The following is an 18,404-nucleotide window of genomic DNA, read 5'->3' as shown; positions in this document are numbered from 1 at the left end:
CTTTGAAAATTCGATTTTCAATTTCAGGGGGACAAGGTCATGGAACTCCGAGCTGGGTAAAAGTTCAGCTTAAGGGCCCTCCCCATGGAGGTCAAAAATGTTATTACATCAAAATCTTTTAAAAACTATATAGGTGTAATTGCAGTCTCCTGAATGCTATGTAACTGCATTTGCACTGTTCTGTGTGCCTCCAAAATGAATTTCTAACACTTTTGAAGTCCCCATGAAGTGAAAAATGACGAAGTACAAAGACATCATTGGTGCATGAAAGTGTTTAAAAACGGTCACAAATGCATAAAAATGAAAAAAACAAAGTGCTACACTGGCCCAATAGCATGCTAAACACACAATGAATGACCCAGAATGAATATATTTACAAATTACTTGGAAAATGCTATTTTAAATTTCAGGGGGACGAGGTCACAGAAGTCATGGAACTCCGAGCGGGGTAAAAGTTCAAACTTTCCACCCCTCATGGAGTTCAAAATGTTTAATTCATCAAAATCATTTAAAAACTATATAGGTGTGATTGGAGTGTCCTGATTGCTATATAGGTGCATTTACACTGTCCTGTGTGCCTCCAAAGTGACTTTCTAACACTTTTGAAATCTCCATGAAGCAAAAAGTGACTAAGTCCAAAGACCATTTGGAGCATCAAAGTGTTCAAAAACGGTCAAAAATGCATAAAAACGAAAAAAAACAAGTGCTACAGTGGCCCAATAGCATGCTAAACACACAATGAATGACACAGAATGAATAGTTGTACACATTACTTTGAAAATGCAATTTTAAATTTCAGGGGGACAAGGTCACGAAAGTCATGGAACTCCGAGCGGGGTAAAAGTTCAACCTTTCCCCCCTTATGGAGGTCAAAATTGTAATACATCAAAATCATTTAAAAACTATATAGGTGTGATGGCAGTGTCTTGGATACATCCCACATGAATTTTAAACACATTAGGAGCATCTCTGATCAAAATAACCATAAAAATCCCAAAGCTGCATCAGTGCTTCAAAGTGCTCCAAAACGGTCAAAAATGGACGAAAATGAAAAATATTCTCCATATCTGAGTTTTTATAACATTCCTTAGATAATGTATATCTTGAATTAGTTTTAAATCCTTTTATTAAAAAGTTTCTTTTCTATGCTGCACTGGTGCAACGCCTCAAGTCTGAGAAGCTGCACCAGTGCAGCCGAAGCAGCACTGGTGCAGCCGAAGCCCGAGGGCCATTCCCGACTTCAGCATTGCTTGTCCTGACTGCTCCCAGCGATTCCCTAGGCCCTAGGCCTAACCACTGCTCGAGTGGCATCTCTTATACCACTTGTTTAGTATATGGTTTGAGTGGCCACCCGCCCTCATCCATAATTGTGCAACTTGTATGTTTAAACAGTGCTTTTGATTTAACGCTTGTGCCCCTTTATTCATAAAGAATACTGGGGATTGTCTTTAGTAATAAACACATATATTTTTATAATATATACTTGTGTGGTGTCCTTTCATTTGATATTACAGGATTGTATGTGGTAAAACAGCTCGCTTAACACGACCTCTTAAGTTAAGCCTTTAGGCTGCTTAGTCCATGCTACCCCTAGGATAGCTTGTCTAATAAGGTTGACTTACAACCAGACACCATAAGGGATTGTTTGGTCTGATAATAGGTGGTTCCAGAATTGGAAACATCACCTATCAGGCCAACTTCTCACATTAGGCCTTCCATAGGAGTGGCTCACAGGTTGATATGTGTCCAGATATAGGTTTAGATATAGGTATACTATATCTAAGTAAGGGGTGGTTACACCACCTTACCCCAGCTGAGTGATCAGCCAGTTGTGTCAATTTAAGAACCAGCCAGGGGTGGCAAAAGATATGCTGCAGCCCCTGGTAGGCCTTGGTGGCTCCTATGCCCGTGGCACCTATAGTGCATTATACAGGGGCTGACAAGGAGTCCATTTCCAATTGTGGTATGTACCTAGGGTACATGGAATCCATTTTACAGAGAGAGCAGATGGCCTGGGGCCCTGATTAGCAGGGAACCAGGTCAACTAAGTCAAAAAACCAGCTAAACACAGGCAAACAATCTGGGGTAACCATAGTCAGGTAGCCACCTTCCTACAGTCCCCCAGGCTGTGCTTGGTCCCCCAGGCTGTGCTTGGTCCCCCTGGTTGCTCTTGGTCCCCCAGGCTGTGCTTGGTCCCCCAGGCTGTGCTTGGTCCCCCTGGTTGCTCTTGGTCCCCCTGGCTGTGCTTGGTACCCCTGGCTGTGCTTGGTCCCCCAGGCTGCTTGGTCCCCCAGGCTGTGCTTGGTCCCCCTGGTTGCTCTTGGTCCCCACGCTGTGCTTGGTCCCCCAGGCTGTGCTTGCTCCCCCTGGTTGCTCTTGGTCCCCCAGGCTGTGTTTGGTCCCCCAGGCTGTGCTTGGTCCCCCAGGCTGTGCTTGGTCCCCCTGGTTGCTCTTGGTCCCCCAGGCTGTGCTTGGTCCCCCAGGCTGTGCTTGGTCCACCTGGTTGCTCTTGGTCCCCCAGGCTGTGCTTGGTACCCCTGGCTGTGCTTGGTCCCCCTGGTTGCTCTTGGTCCCCCAGGCTGTGCTTGGTCCCCCAGGCTGTGCTTGGTCCCCCTGGATGCTCTTGGTCCCCCTGGCTATGCTTGGTCTCCCTGGTTCCTCTTGGTCCCCCTGGCTGTGCTTGGTCCCCCAGGCTGTGCTTGGTCTCCCTGGTTGCTCTTGGTCCCCCTGGCTGTGCTTGGTACACCTGGCTGTGCTTGGTCCCCAGGCTGTGCTTGGTCCCCCAGGCTGTGCTTGGTCCCCCTGGTTGCTCTTGGTCCCCCAGGCTGTGCTTGGTCCCCCTGGTGCTCTTGGTCCCCCTGGCTGTGCTTGGTCCCCCTGGTTGCTCTTGGTCCCCCTGGTTGTGCTTGGTCCCTGTGAGAAGTTGGCCTGGTAGGGGATGTTTCCAATTCTGGAACCACCTACTACCTGACCAAACAATCCCCTTATGGTGTCTGGTTGTAAGTCAACCTTATTAGACAAGCTATCCTAGGGGTAGCATGGACTAAGCAGCCTAAAGGCTTAACTTAAGAGGTCGTGTTAAGCGAGCTGTTTTACCACATACAATCCTGTAATACCAAATGAAAGGACACCACACAAGTATATATTATAAAAATATATGTGTTTATTACTAAAAACAATCCCCAGTATTCTTTATGAATAAAGGGGCACAAGCGTTAAATCAAAAGCACTGTTTAAACATACAAAGTTGCACAATTATGGATGAGGGCAGGGGGCCACTCAAACCATATACTAAACAAGTGGTATAAGGGAGGCCACTCGAACAGTGGTTAGGCCTAGGGCCTAGGGAATCGCTGGGAGCAGTCAGGACAAGCAATGCTGAAGTCGGGAATGGCCCTCGGGATTCGGGAGATGTGCGGAAAGCGCACGCATGCACCAATGTTAACCAATGGTGCGTAAAAGTCAAATAGTTAAAGTTTAAGGACACTTCCGCTGAACCTAGAGGAACAAAACTTAACACACAGACCCTAGAGGTGTGCACCAGTGTGGGAACACCGGCGGAGCAAAGTTACCTCACCCACAGGAAGTGGGTGCACAGGGTCGAAGTGGCGTCGGGTTTTGACACGCAGGCTCTTGGTGCTTGAAGCTGAAAGGGCTGCAGGCAGGGTGAAGACGAAGTGTCCGGTGGAGTCCAAGGGTGGACTCAAGTTGTAGAGTACCTGAAAGCAGAGGGGACAGAGTCTGGGTCACTCAGCAGTGACCAGGGTGGAACCAGGACGGAACCAGGCAATGTCGGGCGCAATCAGGTGGTCGTCGAGGCGCTTCTCTTCGCTGTCACGTGGGCTCTGGGGCATCTGCGACGTCCAGGAGCAGGTCACGATCTGTCCCACGCAGGCTCTCACCGTCGGTGCAGTCGGCTTCCGGTTTGGAGCAAACAAGCCTTGGTAAGAGCAATCCACGCGGGATTGGAAGATGGCGTCTCACTCGGACCAGGAAGGTCAGAGTCGGGGCTCCCTTTCAGGGGAGCTGGTGTGGATCTGGAGCAACCAGAATCACGAGTCTTCTTTTGTAGTTCGTCGGCACAGGGACCACAAGCCAGCTGGCAAGTGACCGGGCCAACGCGTTGAGCCAAATCGTGCCAAAGGGCCCCACGCAGCACTCGTCGAGTGTGGAGGGCTGAACTTCGGCTCAGGAGTAGCTCAGGGTGGGGGCTTCTCAAACCCCGGTGTACAGCTTCGAGGGTCACTCGTGGGCTGCACGGTCAGCGTCTCGTGGTCACTTCAAGATGGCGTGCCCCACGCTTCCGGTCGCCTCCACGGGTCTCAGCTTTGCAGGGACTGTGGATCGGGCTGTTAGAAGCTGGGCAGGCTTGATCTCGTCGATCTCAGTCGCTCGAGTTCCGGCGGGAACTGCAACCAAGTAGACGTCGAGGGCTGGATGGTGCCTGCTGCTGCAGGGTGGTCACTCCTTGACCACAAGGGAGATTCTTCGGGCTTCCACGTTGAGATGGAGGGCGAAGGGTCCAGAATATCGTTTCAAATGTTTCTTCCAGGAAATCTGCTGTGCATTGGCACTGCTCCCACTCTTATTCGAATCTGGTGGGCGTGATTACCTGCTAGGTCCCCTCCTATGGGTGGGACCCAGGAAGTGGGTGGATACACCCCCTTCCTTTGATCCAGGCCGCCCTGGCACGAGGGCTGGAGTGCCCCAGAACCGGTTTGGCCGGATTATGCAAGGGGCAGCCTTGTGCGCCCCAGGCAGTGTCTGGTTTCTTTCAACCCTCCCTGCTACAATACACTATCTCCTGTCTGGAGGGCGGTGACACCCTCCTGTGACAGGAAACCCCTTTGTCCAGGACCCCCTTGACTGGGTTTCGGTCAGCTCCAGGGGTCCAGACATTTGTCTGTGGCAGAGGCATCCATTTTGTGGATCTTAAGGCCTTTGGAGAAATCAACCGCATTAAAGTGAAGTAACATGTCTTACCCCTCTCGAGGGGTGGAATGCCATCCCCGTCGCCAGAACTGGCGAGGGGATGGTATTCCAAAGCGTATGACACCTTACACGACATGTTTTGATAAAGCCAAACCAGAGTTGCTAAATAACCGCGAGGATTATAAGGCACTTAATAGTATATGGTATGGCATTATCCTGAAACAGCTTAGGGATTTGTTCCCGACGGCTGCAGACAGGCTCAGCTCATGCTAGAGCTCCATCTCACATAAAAACCATGCACCCAGCCTCCAGGATTGGGGAGGCCTGTCTATAGGAGTGGCTCACAGGTTTACATGTGTCCAGATATAGGTTTAGACATAGGTATACTATATCTAAGCAAGGGGTGTGTACACCACCTTACCCCAGCTGAGTGATCAGCCAGTTGTGTCAATTTAAGAACCAGCCAGGGGTGGCAAAAGATATGCTGCAGCCCCTGGTAGGCCTTAGTGGCTCCTGTGCCCTGTGCACCTATAGTGCATTCTACAGGGGCTGACAAGGAGTCCATTTCCAATTGGTATGTACCTAGGGTACATGGAATCCATTTTACAGAGAGAGCAGATGGCCTGGGGCCCTGATTAGCAGGGAACCAGGTCAACTAAGTCAAAAAACCAGCTAAACACAGGCAAAAAATCTGGGGTAACCATAGTCAGGTAGCCACCTTCCTACATAACCCCCCCCCAAACGAAAGGAGATAAGGCTATCCTTGGCCAGGTAAGCCTATATTGCCTGAGTGGCCATATAAGGAAGTACCTGCACTAGCATGGGTACCCCCTGTCTCCTGGTCCACTAAGCAGTCCCTCACCCTTTGGGTATTAGAGGGTCTCCACCATAGGGAATCACTACCTTGGGTGTGTTTATGCAAAGTTAAAGGCTGGTTTGGATATGGAGTATTGAAGTGAGGCTCTACTAATTTAGGGCTTAGCTTCCTCCAATTATCTTCCACCATGTGTGCCTTTCTTTCTTTAACTGAGTTGCACTGTGCTCTCAGGGTCAACCTCTGGCTACCTAAAGCTGGAGGCTGGGTCCCTCTGTTTGGCTTGCTGGAGGGACAGTTCAGGTTTGGGCCCTTTGGGTCCCAGGTTTGGCTGTGCCCAACAGAATCCATCTGGGGGAGGTCCCTAACTGTTTTTAAGGGGGCTCCCTCAGGAGTTTTTAAAGTTTCCACCTTACTAGGGCTACTAGTTTTGGTGCACCTAATCTTTTGATGGGGGTGCTTTATTTGACAGGGGGCCCTCTGGGTCTCACTGTCCTTCTTGTCCTCTGCAGCCCTGGGCTGGCTAAGGCAAGGGAGAGAGGGGCAGGTTACCTGCTCCAGACTGGGTCCCACCTGAGAAGGGTCCACTGACATCAGAGGTTCTGTCAGGCTAGGCCCAACCACCTCTGGGGCAGTTCCTTCATCAGGGGTAAGATCAGTTCCCTGAGGAGGCTGATCCTGTCCTAAAGTCTGGTGAGGGGGAGATTTCTCTTCCTCCTCCATGCTCTCAGTTTGTGTGGAGTTATCCATCATTTCAGGTTTCACAACACACGTGTCAGTTTGAGTTTGGGCTGTGGCCATCACAGCCCCACCAACCTTTTCAGGAGGAGACTCAGTTTGGGTTTCTGCTGTTATCATAACAGCTTTGCTATTCTGTTCAGGAAGAGCTTTTGCTAAAGATGGGGCAGGGAGTATCTCTGCCCTACCAACCTTTTCAGGAAGGACATCTTGAATTGGGGCTGTAGCCATTACAGCCCCACTAACCTTTCCATTGGAATTTACCATTCTAGAATGGATTTCCTGTTCAACCCCAGCCCAGGCTGAGATCTCCAAATCATTACCAAGTAGGCAGTCTACAGGCAAGTTTGGTGACACTGCCACTCTCTTTGGGCCAATGACACCTCCCCAGCTGAGACTTACTACTGCCATGGGATGATTTGTTTGGATGCCATCAATGTTTATTACCTGGTATGTGGCACCAGGTAAAAGCTGCTTAGAGGGGACTATGCCATCAGCCACCATGGTGATGCTAGCCCCTGTGTCTCTAAAAGCTTCAACTCTTAAACCATTGATGATGGGTTCTTGTCTATACTTGCTCAAAGTATTTGGGCAAGCAGAGAAGTTGGCAAACCCCATGCCAGCCTCATAAACAAGATCATTGGGTGATGGGGACCTGGATAGGCCAGGGTCCACCTGATTTCCAAAAGTAAACCCACCCAGATTCCTGGGTGTGCTTCCACTTCCTGGGGGATTACTGCTGACAGTAACAGGAGGTGTTGAAGCTGGCTTTGGAGGTATATTTTCTTTATTGTTATTCTTGGGACAACAGCTGTCTGTTTTGTAATGCCCCACCTGTTTACAGGGATAACAATAGGGTTTTTTCTCAGTTGAAGAAGTGTCTTGGGACCCACCCCCATCCTTGGAGTTTTGGGGCCCTGGGGAAGTCTTTTCTTTACTTTTATCCCCACCCTTATCTTGAGGCTTGGTAGACTCCTTCTTCTGGTTACTGTCCTGATTCTTAGGCCTAATCCTGGTTCTGACCCATTTGTCTGCCTTCTTTCCCAATTCTTGGGGAGAGGTCAGATCAGAGTCGACCAGGTGCTGGTGTAAGAGCTGGTTCTGACAATTACTTAGGATCTGCTCCCTCATAATCAAATTATACAATCCTGTAAAGTCATGTACTTTGCTGCCATGTAGCCAACCCTCCAGAGCCTTAGTAGCACAATCTACAAAATCAGTCCAGTCCTGAGTCTGTGTCTTCTGGGTGTCTCTGAACTTCAACCTGTACTGTTCAGTGGTTAAGCCAAACCCATCTATCAGAACACTCTTCAGGACTTTGTAATTGTTTGCATCCTCATGTCTAACAGTGAGGAGCTTGTCTCTCCCTTTCTCTGAAAAGGAGTACCATAAGATTGCTGCCCACTGTTCCTCAGGAACCTGCTGTACCATGCAGGCTCTCTCAAGAGCAGTCATCCATTTGTGGATGTCATCCCCTTCCCTGTAGGGGGGCACAATCTTTGTCAGGTTTCTACTATCATAGGACCTGGGTTTCTCTTTAGGAATATTGCTGCCACCAGTGGCATCTAAGCCACACAACTTCTGCTCTCTTGCCAAGGCAAGTTTAGCTTGAGCCAAGGCTACCTCCTCCCTCTCTATCTGGAGTTTGACAGCCCTCATTCTGGCCCTATGTTCTAACTTTTGAGAAGCATTCATGCCTCTCTGTGATTCCCTGGAGGCACTAGAAAGATGAGAGTCTCCTGAGGGAGATCTCACTCTTCTGTTGCCTGGGGGAATCATATGTTGGGTTCTGGGGAGGTGCTGGCCCTCTCCATTCCCCAGTAGGTCCAAGTTGGCCTGGCTAAGCCTACCAACTGGAACCTGGCTACCCTGATCCTGTACTTCTAAGTCCTCAACTTCTGAGTCCTCATCCAAGTCATCATCATCCTCCTCTTCAGGGGGATCAACTGCAGGGGGGTTCCCTTCAGTTCCTGTATCTAGGGAAGCTGCTTTTGCCCTCTCTAAGTCATCCTGTTCTAGGAGTCCTATCAGGATTAGGCAGGTGGGGCTTCTGCCCCTTTTTAACCCTCTTGCTTTGCACAAGACAATCAAGTCTCTGCGGGTTAGTTTGTCATATCCAGAAGTTGCCTGGGTAGGGTCAACTGTCACAGGACTAGACCCTGAGGCCTTTCCTGTGTCGGACATGGTTACTAGTGAGGTGTAAGTGGTGCACTTACCTACACTAAGTGTTTTCCTACTGGACCTTGCTAGTGAGTTGTAGTCAGGGGTGTGCTACTCCCTTCAACCTACAACTACTAAGTTCAGTAGAACTTAATATGCTAAGCTTTTGATTTTATATGTACCTAGAGGTACTTGATGTGATCTTTCAATTTGATATAAAGATTGCAATGGTAAAACAACAGCAAGCTCAAATCCGCACCGCTGCTCACCAATGTGAGAAGTTGGCCTGGTAGGGGATGTTTCCAATTCTGGAACCACCTACTACCTGACCAAACAATCCCCTTATGGTGTCTGGTTGTAAGTCAACCTTATTAGACAAGCTATCCTAGGGGTAGCATGGACTAAGCAGCCTAAAGGCTTAACTTAAGAGGTCGTGTTAAGCGAGCTGTTTTACCACATACAATCCTGTAATACCAAATGAAAGGACACCACACAAGTATATATTATAAAAATATATGTGTTTATTACTAAAAACAATCCCCAGTATTCTTTATGAATAAAGGGGCACAAGCGTTAAATCAAAAGCACTGTTTAAACATACAAAGTTGCACAATTATGGATGAGGGCAGGGGGCCACTCAAACCATATACTAAACAAGTGGTATAAGGGAGGCCACTCGAACAGTGGTTAGGCCTAGGGCCTAGGGAATCGCTGGGAGCAGTCAGGACAAGCAATGCTGAAGTCGGGAATGGCCCTCGGGATTCGGGAGATGTGCGGAAAGCGCACGCATGCACCAATGTTAACCAATGGTGCGTAAAAGTCAAATAGTTAAAGTTTAAGGACACTTCCGCTGAACCTAGAGGAACAAAACTTAACACACAGACCCTAGAGGTGTGCACCAGTGTGGGAACACCGGCGGAGCAAAGTTACCTCACCCACAGGAAGTGGGTGCACAGGGTCGAAGTGGCGTCGGGTTTTGACACGCAGGCTCTTGGTGCTTGAAGCTGAAAGGGCTGCAGGCAGGGTGAAGACGAAGTGTCCGGTGGAGTCCAAGGGTGGACTCAAGTTGTAGAGTACCTGAAAGCAGAGGGGACAGAGTCTGGGTCACTCAGCAGTGACCAGGGTGGAACCAGGACGGAACCAGGCAATGTCGGGCGCAATCAGGTGGTCGTCGAGGCGCTTCTCTTCGCTGTCACGTGGGCTCTGGGGCATCTGCGACGTCCAGGAGCAGGTCACGATCTGTCCCACGCAGGCTCTCACCGTCGGTGCAGTCGGCTTCCGGTTTGGAGCAAACAAGCCTTGGTAAGAGCAATCCACGCGGGATTGGAAGATGGCGTCTCACTCGGACCAGGAAGGTCAGAGTCGGGGCTCCCTTTCAGGGGAGCTGGTGTGGATCTGGAGCAACCAGAATCACGAGTCTTCTTTTGTAGTTCGTCGGCACAGGGACCACAAGCCAGCTGGCAAGTGACCGGGCCAACGCGTTGAGCCAAATCGTGCCAAAGGGCCCCACGCAGCACTCGTCGAGTGTGGAGGGCTGAACTTCGGCTCAGGAGTAGCTCAGGGTGGGGGCTTCTCAAACCCCGGTGTACAGCTTCGAGGGTCACTCGTGGGCTGCACGGTCAGCGTCTCGTGGTCACTTCAAGATGGCGTGCCCCACGCTTCCGGTCGCCTCCACGGGTCTCAGCTTTGCAGGGACTGTGGATCGGGCTGTTAGAAGCTGGGCAGGCTTGATCTCGTCGATCTCAGTCGCTCGAGTTCCGGCGGGAACTGCAACCAAGTAGACGTCGAGGGCTGGATGGTGCCTGCTGCTGCAGGGTGGTCACTCCTTGACCACAAGGGAGATTCTTCGGGCTTCCACGTTGAGATGGAGGGCGAAGGGTCCAGAATATCGTTTCAAATGTTTCTTCCAGGAAATCTGCTGTGCATTGGCACTGCTCCCACTCTTATTCGAATCTGGTGGGCGTGATTACCTGCTAGGTCCCCTCCTATGGGTGGGACCCAGGAAGTGGGTGGATACACCCCCTTCCTTTGATCCAGGCCGCCCTGGCACGAGGGCTGGAGTGCCCCAGAACCGGTTTGGCCGGATTATGCAAGGGGCAGCCTTGTGCGCCCCAGGCAGTGTCTGGTTTCTTTCAACCCTCCCTGCTACAATACACTATCTCCTGTCTGGAGGGCGGTGACACCCTCCTGTGACAGGAAACCCTTTGTCCAGGACCCCCTTGACTGGGTTTCGGTCAGCTCCAGGGGTCCAGACATTTGTCTGTGGCAGAGGCATCCATTTTGTGGATCTTAAGGCCTTTGGAGAAATCAACCGCATTAAAGTGAAGTAACATGTCTTACCCCTCTCGAGGGGTGGAATGCCATCCCCGTCGCCAGAACTGGCGAGGGGATGGTATTCCAAAGCGTATGACACCTTACACGACATGTTTTGATAAAGCCAAACCAGAGTTGCTAAATAACCGCGAGGATTATAAGGCACTTAATAGTATATGGTATGGCATTATCCTGAAACAGCTTAGGGATTTGTTCCCGACGGCTGCAGACAGGCTCAGCTCATGCTAGAGCTCCATCTCACATAAAAACCATGCACCCAGCCTCCAGGATTGGGGAGGCCTGTCTATAGGAGTGGCTCACAGGTTTACATGTGTCCAGATATAGGTTTAGACATAGGTATACTATATCTAAGCAAGGGGTGTGTACACCACCTTACCCCAGCTGAGTGATCAGCCAGTTGTGTCAATTTAAGAACCAGCCAGGGGTGGCAAAAGATATGCTGCAGCCCCTGGTAGGCCTTAGTGGCTCCTGTGCCCTGTGCACCTATAGTGCATTCTACAGGGGCTGACAAGGAGTCCATTTCCAATTGGTATGTACCTAGGGTACATGGAATCCATTTTACAGAGAGAGCAGATGGCCTGGGGCCCTGATTAGCAGGGAACCAGGTCAACTAAGTCAAAAAACCAGCTAAACACAGGCAAAAAATCTGGGGTAACCATAGTCAGGTAGCCACCTTCCTACAGTCCCCCTGGTTGCTCTTGGTCCCCCAGGCTGTGCTTGGTCCCCCAGGCTGTGCTTGGTCCCCCTGGTTGCTCTTGGTCCCCCAGGCTGTGCTTGGTCCCCCAGGCTGTGCTTGGTCCCCCTGGTTGCTCTTGGTCCCCCAGGCTGTGCTTGGTCCCCCAGGCTGTGCTTGGACCCCCTGGTTGCTCTTGGTCCTCCAGGCTGTGCTTGGTCCCCCAGGCTGTGCTTGGTCCCCCAGGCTGTGCTTGGTCCCCCTGGTTGCTCTTGGTCCCCCTGGCTGTGCTTGGTACCCCTGGCTGTGCTTGGTCCCCCTGGTTGCTCTTGGTCCCCCAGGCTGTGCTTGGTCCCTCTGGTTGCTCTTGGTCCCCCAGGCGGTGCTTGGTCCCCCAGGCTGTGCTTGTTCCCCCTGGTTGCTCTTGGTCCCCCAGGCTGTGCTTGGTCCCCCAGGCTGTGCTTGGCCCCCCTGGTTGCTCTTGGTCCCCCAGGCTGTGCTTGGTCCCCCAGGCTGTGCTTGGTCCCCCAGGCTGTGCTTGGTCCCCCTGGTTGCTCTTGGTCCCCCAGGCTGTGCTTGGTCCCCCAGGCTGTGCTTGGACTCCCTGGTTGCTCTTGGTCCCCCCAGGCTGTGCTTGGTCCCCCAGGCTGTGCTTGGTCCCCCAGGCTGTGCTTGGTCCCCCTGGTTGCTCCTGGTCCCCCTGGCTGTGCTTGGTCCCCCTGGCTGTGCTTGGTCCCCCTGGTTGCTCTTGGTCCCCCAGGCTGTGCTTGGTCCCCCAGGCTGTGCTTGGTCCCCCTGGTTGCTCTTGGTCCCCCAGGCTGTGCTTGGTCCCCCAGGCTGTGCTTGGTCCCTGTGAGAAGTTGGCCTGGTAGGGGATGTTTCCAATTCTGGAACCACCTACTACCTGACCAAACAATCCCCTTATGGTGTCTGGTTGTAAGTCAACCTTATTAGACAAGCTATCCTAGGGGTAGCATGGACTAAGCAGCCTAAAGGCTTAACTTAAGAGGTCGTGTTAAGCGAGCTGTTTTACCACATACAATCCTGTAATACCAAATGAAAGGACACCACACAAGTATATATTATAAAAATATATGTGTTTATTACTAAAAACAATCCCCAGTATTCTTTATGAATAAAGGGGCACAAGCGTTAAATCAAAAAGCACTGTTTGAACATGCAAGTTGCACAATTATGGATGAGGGCGGGTGGCCACTCAAACCATATACTAAACAAGTGGTATAAGAGATGCCACTCGAGCAGTGGTTAGGCCTAGGGCCTAGGGAATCGCTGGGAGCAGTCAGGACAAGCAATGCTGAAGTCGGGAATGGCCCTCGGGATTCGGGAGATGTGCGGAAAGCGCACGCATGCACCAATGTTAACCAATGGTGCGTAAAAGTCAAAGAGTTAAAGTTTAAGGACACTTCCGCTGAACCTAGAGGAACAAAACTTAACACACAGACCCTAGAGGTGTGCACCAGTGTGGGAACACCGGCGGAGCAAAGTTACCTCACCCACAGGAAGTGGGTGCACAGGGTCGAAGTGGCGTCGGGTTTTGACACGCAGGCTCTTGGTGCTTGGAGCTGAAAGGGCTGCAGGCGGGTTAAAGATGAAGTGTCCGGTGGAGTCCAAGGGTGGACTCAAGTTGTAGAGTACCTGAAAGCAGAGGGGACAGAGTCTGGGTCACTCAGCAGTGACCAGGGTGGAACCAGGACGGAACCAGGCAATGTCGGGCGCAATCAGGTGGTCGTCGAGGAGCTTCTCTCCACTGTCACGTGGGCTCTGGGGCATCTGCGACGTCCAGGAGCAGGTCACGATCTGTCCCACGCAGGCTCTCACCGTCGGTGCAGTCGGCTTCAAGTTTGGAGCAAACAAGCCTTGGTAAGAGCAATCCACGCAGGATCGGAAGATTGCTTCTCACTCGGACCAGGAGGGTCAGAGTCGGGGCTCCTTTTCAGGGGAGCTGGTGTGGATCTGGAGCAACCAGATTCACGAGTCTTCTTAGGTAGTTCGTCGGCACAGGGACCACAAGCCAGCTGGCAAGTGACCGGGCCAACGCGTTGAGCCAAATCGTGCCAAAGGGCCCCACGCAGCACTCGTCGAGTGTGGAGGGCTGAACTTCGGCTCAGGAGTAGCTCAGGTTGGGGGCTTCTCAAACCCCGGTGCACAGCTTCGAGGGTCACTCGTGGGCTGCACGGTCAGCGTCTCGTGGTCACTTCAAGATGGCGTGCCCCACGCTTCCGGTCGCCTCCACGGGTCTCAGCTTTGCAGGGACTGTGGATCGGGCTGTTAGAAGCTGGACAGGCTTGATCTCGTCGATCTCAGTCGCTCGAGTTCCGGCGGGAACTGCAACTAAGTAGACGTCGAGGGCTGGATGGTGCCTGCTGCTGCAGGGTGGTCACTCCTTGACCACAAGGGAGATTCTTCGGGCTTCCACGTTGAGATGGAGGGAGAAGGGTCCAGAATATCGTTTCAAATGTTTCTTCCAGGAAATCTGATGTGCATTGGCACTGCTCCCACTCTTATTCGAATCTGGGGGGCGTGATTACCTGCTAGGTCCCCTCCTATGGGTGGGACCCAGGAAGTGGGTGGATACACCCCCTTCCTTTGATCCAGGCCGCCCTGGCACGAGGGCTGGAGTGCCCCAGAACCGGTTTGGCCGGATTATGCAAGGGGCAGCCTTGTGCGCCCCAGGCAGTGTCTGGTTTCTTTCAAACCTCCCTGCTACAATACACTATCTCCTGTCTGGAGGGCGGTGACACCCTCCTGTGACAGGAAACCCTTTGTCCAGGACCCCCTTGACTGAGTTTCGGTCAGCTCCAGGGGTCCAGACATTTGTCTGTGGCAGAGGCATCCATTTTGTGGATCTTAAGGCCTTTGGAGAAATCAACCGCATTAAAGTGAAGTAACATGTCTTACCCCTCTAGAGGGGTGGAATGCCATCCCCGTCGCCAGAACTGGCGAGGGGATGGTATTCCAAATCGTATGACACCTTACACGACATGTTTTGATAAAGCCAAACCAAAGTTGCTATTTAACCGCGAGGATTATAAGGCACTTTAGAGTATATGGTATGGCATTATCCTGAAACAGCCTAGGGAGTTGTTCCCGACAGCTGCAGACAGGCTCAGCTCATGCTAGAGCTCCATCTCACATAAAACCACGCACTCAGCCTCCAGGATTGATGAGGCCTTTCCATAGGAGTGGCTCACAGGTTAATATGTGTCCAGATATAGGTTTAGATATAGGTATACTATATCTAAGCAAGGGGTGATTACACCACCTTACCCCAGCTGAGTGATCAGCCAGTTGTGTCAATTTAAGAACCAGCCAGGGGTGGCAAAAGATATGCTGCAGCCCCTGGTAGGCCTTGGTGGCTCCTATGCCCTGGGCACCTATAGTGCATTATACAGGGGCTGACAAGGAGTCCATTTCCAATTGTGGTATGTACCTAGGGTACATGGAATCCATTTTACAGAGAGAGCAGATGGCCTGGGGCCCTGATTAGCAGGGAACCAGGTCAACTAAGTCAAAAAACCAGCTAAACACAGGCAAAAAATCTGGGGTAACCATAGTCAGGTAGCCACCTTCCTACATAACCCCCCCCCAAACGAAAGGAGATAAGGCTATCCTTGGCCAGGTAAGCCTATATTGCCTGAGTGGCCATATAAGGAAGTACCTGCACTAGCATGGGTACCCCCTGTCTCATGGTCCACTAAGCAGTCCCTCACCCTTTGGGTATTAGAGGGTCTCCACCATAGGGAATCACTACCTTGGGTGTGTTTATGCAAAGTTAAAGGCTGGTTTGGATATGGAGTTTTGAAGTGAGGCTCTACTAAGTTAGGGCTTGGCTTCCTCCAATTATCTTCCACCATGTGTGCCTTTCTTTCTTTAACTGAGTTGCACTGTGCTCTCAGGGTCAACCTCTGGCTACCTAAAGCTGGAGGCTGGGTCCCTCTGTTTGGCTTGCTGGAGGGACAGTTCAGGTTTGGGCCCTTTGGGTCCCAGGTTTGGCTGTGCCCAACAGAATCCATCTGTGGGAGGTCCCTAACTGTTTTTAAGGGGGCTCCCTCAGGAGTTTTTAAAGTTTTCACCTTACTAGGGCTACTAGTTTTGGTGCCCCATATCTGTTGATGGGGGTGCTTTATTTGACAGGGGGCCCTCTGGGTCTCACTGTCCTTCTTGTCCTCTGCAGCCCTGGGCTGGCTAAGGCAAGGGAGAGAGGGGCAGGTTACCTGCTCCAGACTGGGTCCCACCTGAGAAGGGTCCACTGACATCAGAGGTTCTGTCAGGCTAGGCCCAACCACCTCTGGGGCAGTTCCTTCATCAGGGGTAAGATCAGTTCCCTGAGGAGGCTGATCCTGTCCTAAAGTCTGGTGAGGGGGAGATTTCTCTTCCTCCTCCATGCTCTCAGTTTGTGTGGAGTTATCCATCATTTCAGGTTTCACAACACATATGTCAGTTTGAGTTTGGGCTGTGGCCATCACAGCCCCACCAACCTTTTCAGGAGGAGACTCAGTTTGGGTTTCTGCTGTTATCATAACAGCTTTGCTATTCTGTTCAGGAAGAGCTTTTGCTAAAGATGGGGCAGAGAGTTTCTCAGCCCTACCAACCTTTTCAGGAAGGACATCTTGAATTGGGGCTGTAGCCATTACAGCCCCACTAACCTTTCCATTGGAATTCACCATTCTAGAATGGGTTTCCTGTTCAACCTCAGCCCAGGCTGAGATCTCCAAATCATTACCAAGTAGGCAGTCTACAGGCAAGTTTGGTGACACTGCCACTCTCTTTGGGCCAATGACACCTCCCCAGCTGAGACTTACTACTGCCATGGGATGATTTGTTTGGATTCCATCAATGTTTGTAACCTGGTATGTGGCACCAGGTAAAAGTTGCTTAGAGGGGACTATGCCATCAGCCACCATGGTGATGCTAGCCCCTGTGTCTCTAAAAGCTTCAACTTTCAAACCATTGATGATGGGTTCTTGTCTATACTTGCTCAAAGTATTTGGGCAAGCAGAGAAGTTGGCAAACCCCATGCCAGTCTCATAAACAAGATCATTGGGTGATGGGGACCTGGATAGGCCAGGGTCCACCTGAGCTCCAACAGTAAACCCACCCAGATTCCTGGGTGTGCTTCCACTTCCTGGGGGAGTACTGCTGACAGTAACAGGAGGTGTTGAAGTTGGCTTTGGAGGTATATTTTCTTTATTGTTATTCTTGGGACAACAGTTGTCTGTTTTGTAATGCCCAACCTGTTTACAGGCATAACAATAAGGCTTTTTCTCTGTTGAAGAAGTGTCTTGGGACCCACCCCCATTCTTGGAGTTTTGGGGCCCTGGGGAAGTCTTTTCTTTATTTTTATCCCCACCCTTATCTTGAGGCTTGGTAGACTCCTTCTTCTGGTTACTGTCCTGATTCTTAGGCCTAATCCTGGTTCTGACCCACTTGTCTGCCTTCTTTCCCAATTCTTGGGGAGAGGTCAGATCAGAGTCCACCAGGTGCTGGTGTAAGAGCTGGTTCTGACAATTACTTAGGATCTGCTCCCTCATAATCAAATTATACAATCCTGTAAAGTCATGTACTTTGCTGCCATGTAGCCAACCCTCCAGGGCCTTAGTTGCACAATCAACAAAATCAGTCCAGTCCTGAGTCTGTGTCTTCTGGGTGTCTCTGAACTTCAACCTGTACTGTTCAGTGGTTAAGCCAAACCCATCTATTAGGACACTCTTCAGGACTTTGTAATTGTTTGCATCCTCATGTCTGACAGTGAGGAGCTTATCTCTCCCTTTCTCTGAAAAGGAGTACCATAAGATTGCTGCCCACTGTTCCTCAGGAACCTGCTGTACCATGCAGGCTCTCTCAAGAGCAGTTATCCACTTGTGGATATCATCCCCTTCCTTGTAGGGGGGCACAATCTTTGTCAGGTTTCTACTATCATAGGACCTGGGTTTCTCTTTAGGAATATTGCTGCCACCAGTGGCATCTAAGCCACACAATTTTTGCTCTCTTGCCAAGGCAAGTTTAGCTTGAGCTAAGGTGAGTCTAGCTTGACTCAGGGCTACCTCCTCTCTCTCTATCTGGAGTCTGACAGCCCTCATCCTAGCCCTATGCTCAGCTTTCTGAGAAGCAGTCATGCCTCTCTCTGATTCTCTGGAGGCCCTAGAAATATGAGAGTCCCCTGAGGGAGATCTCACTCTTCTGTTGCCTGGGAGAATAACATGTTGGGTTCTGGGGAGGTGCTGGCCCTCTCCATTCCCCAGTAGGTCCAAGTTGGCCTGGCTAAGCCTACCAACTGGAACCTGGCTACCCTGATCCTGTACTTCTAAGTCCTCAACATCTGAGTCCTCATCCAAGTCATCATCATCCTCCTCTTCAGGGGGATCAACTGCAGGGGGGTTCCCTCCAGTTCCTGTATCTAGGGAAGCTGCTTTTGCCTTCTCTAAGTCATCCTGTTCTAGGATTTCTACCAGGATTAGGCAGGTGGGGCTTCTGCCCCTTTTTAACCCTCTTGCTTTGCACAAGGCAATCAAGTCTCTGCGGGTTAGTTTGTCATATCCAAAAGTTGCCTGGGTAGGGTCAACTGTCACAGGACTAGACCCTGAGGCCTTTCCTGTGTCAGGCATGGTTACTAGTGAGGTGTAAGTGGTGCACTTACCTACACTAAGTGTTTTCCTACTGGACCTTGCTAGTGAGTTGTAGTCAGGGGTGTGCTACTCCCTTCAACCTACAACTACTAAGTTCAGTAGAACT

The sequence above is a fragment of the Lissotriton helveticus genome, assembly GCF_964261635.1.
Source record: "Lissotriton helveticus chromosome 1_1 unlocalized genomic scaffold, aLisHel1.1 SUPER_1_unloc_30, whole genome shotgun sequence".
NCBI classification, from domain to species: Eukaryota; Metazoa; Chordata; class Amphibia; order Caudata; family Salamandridae; genus Lissotriton; species Lissotriton helveticus.
Note: the sequence above shows the minus strand (reverse complement) of the source record.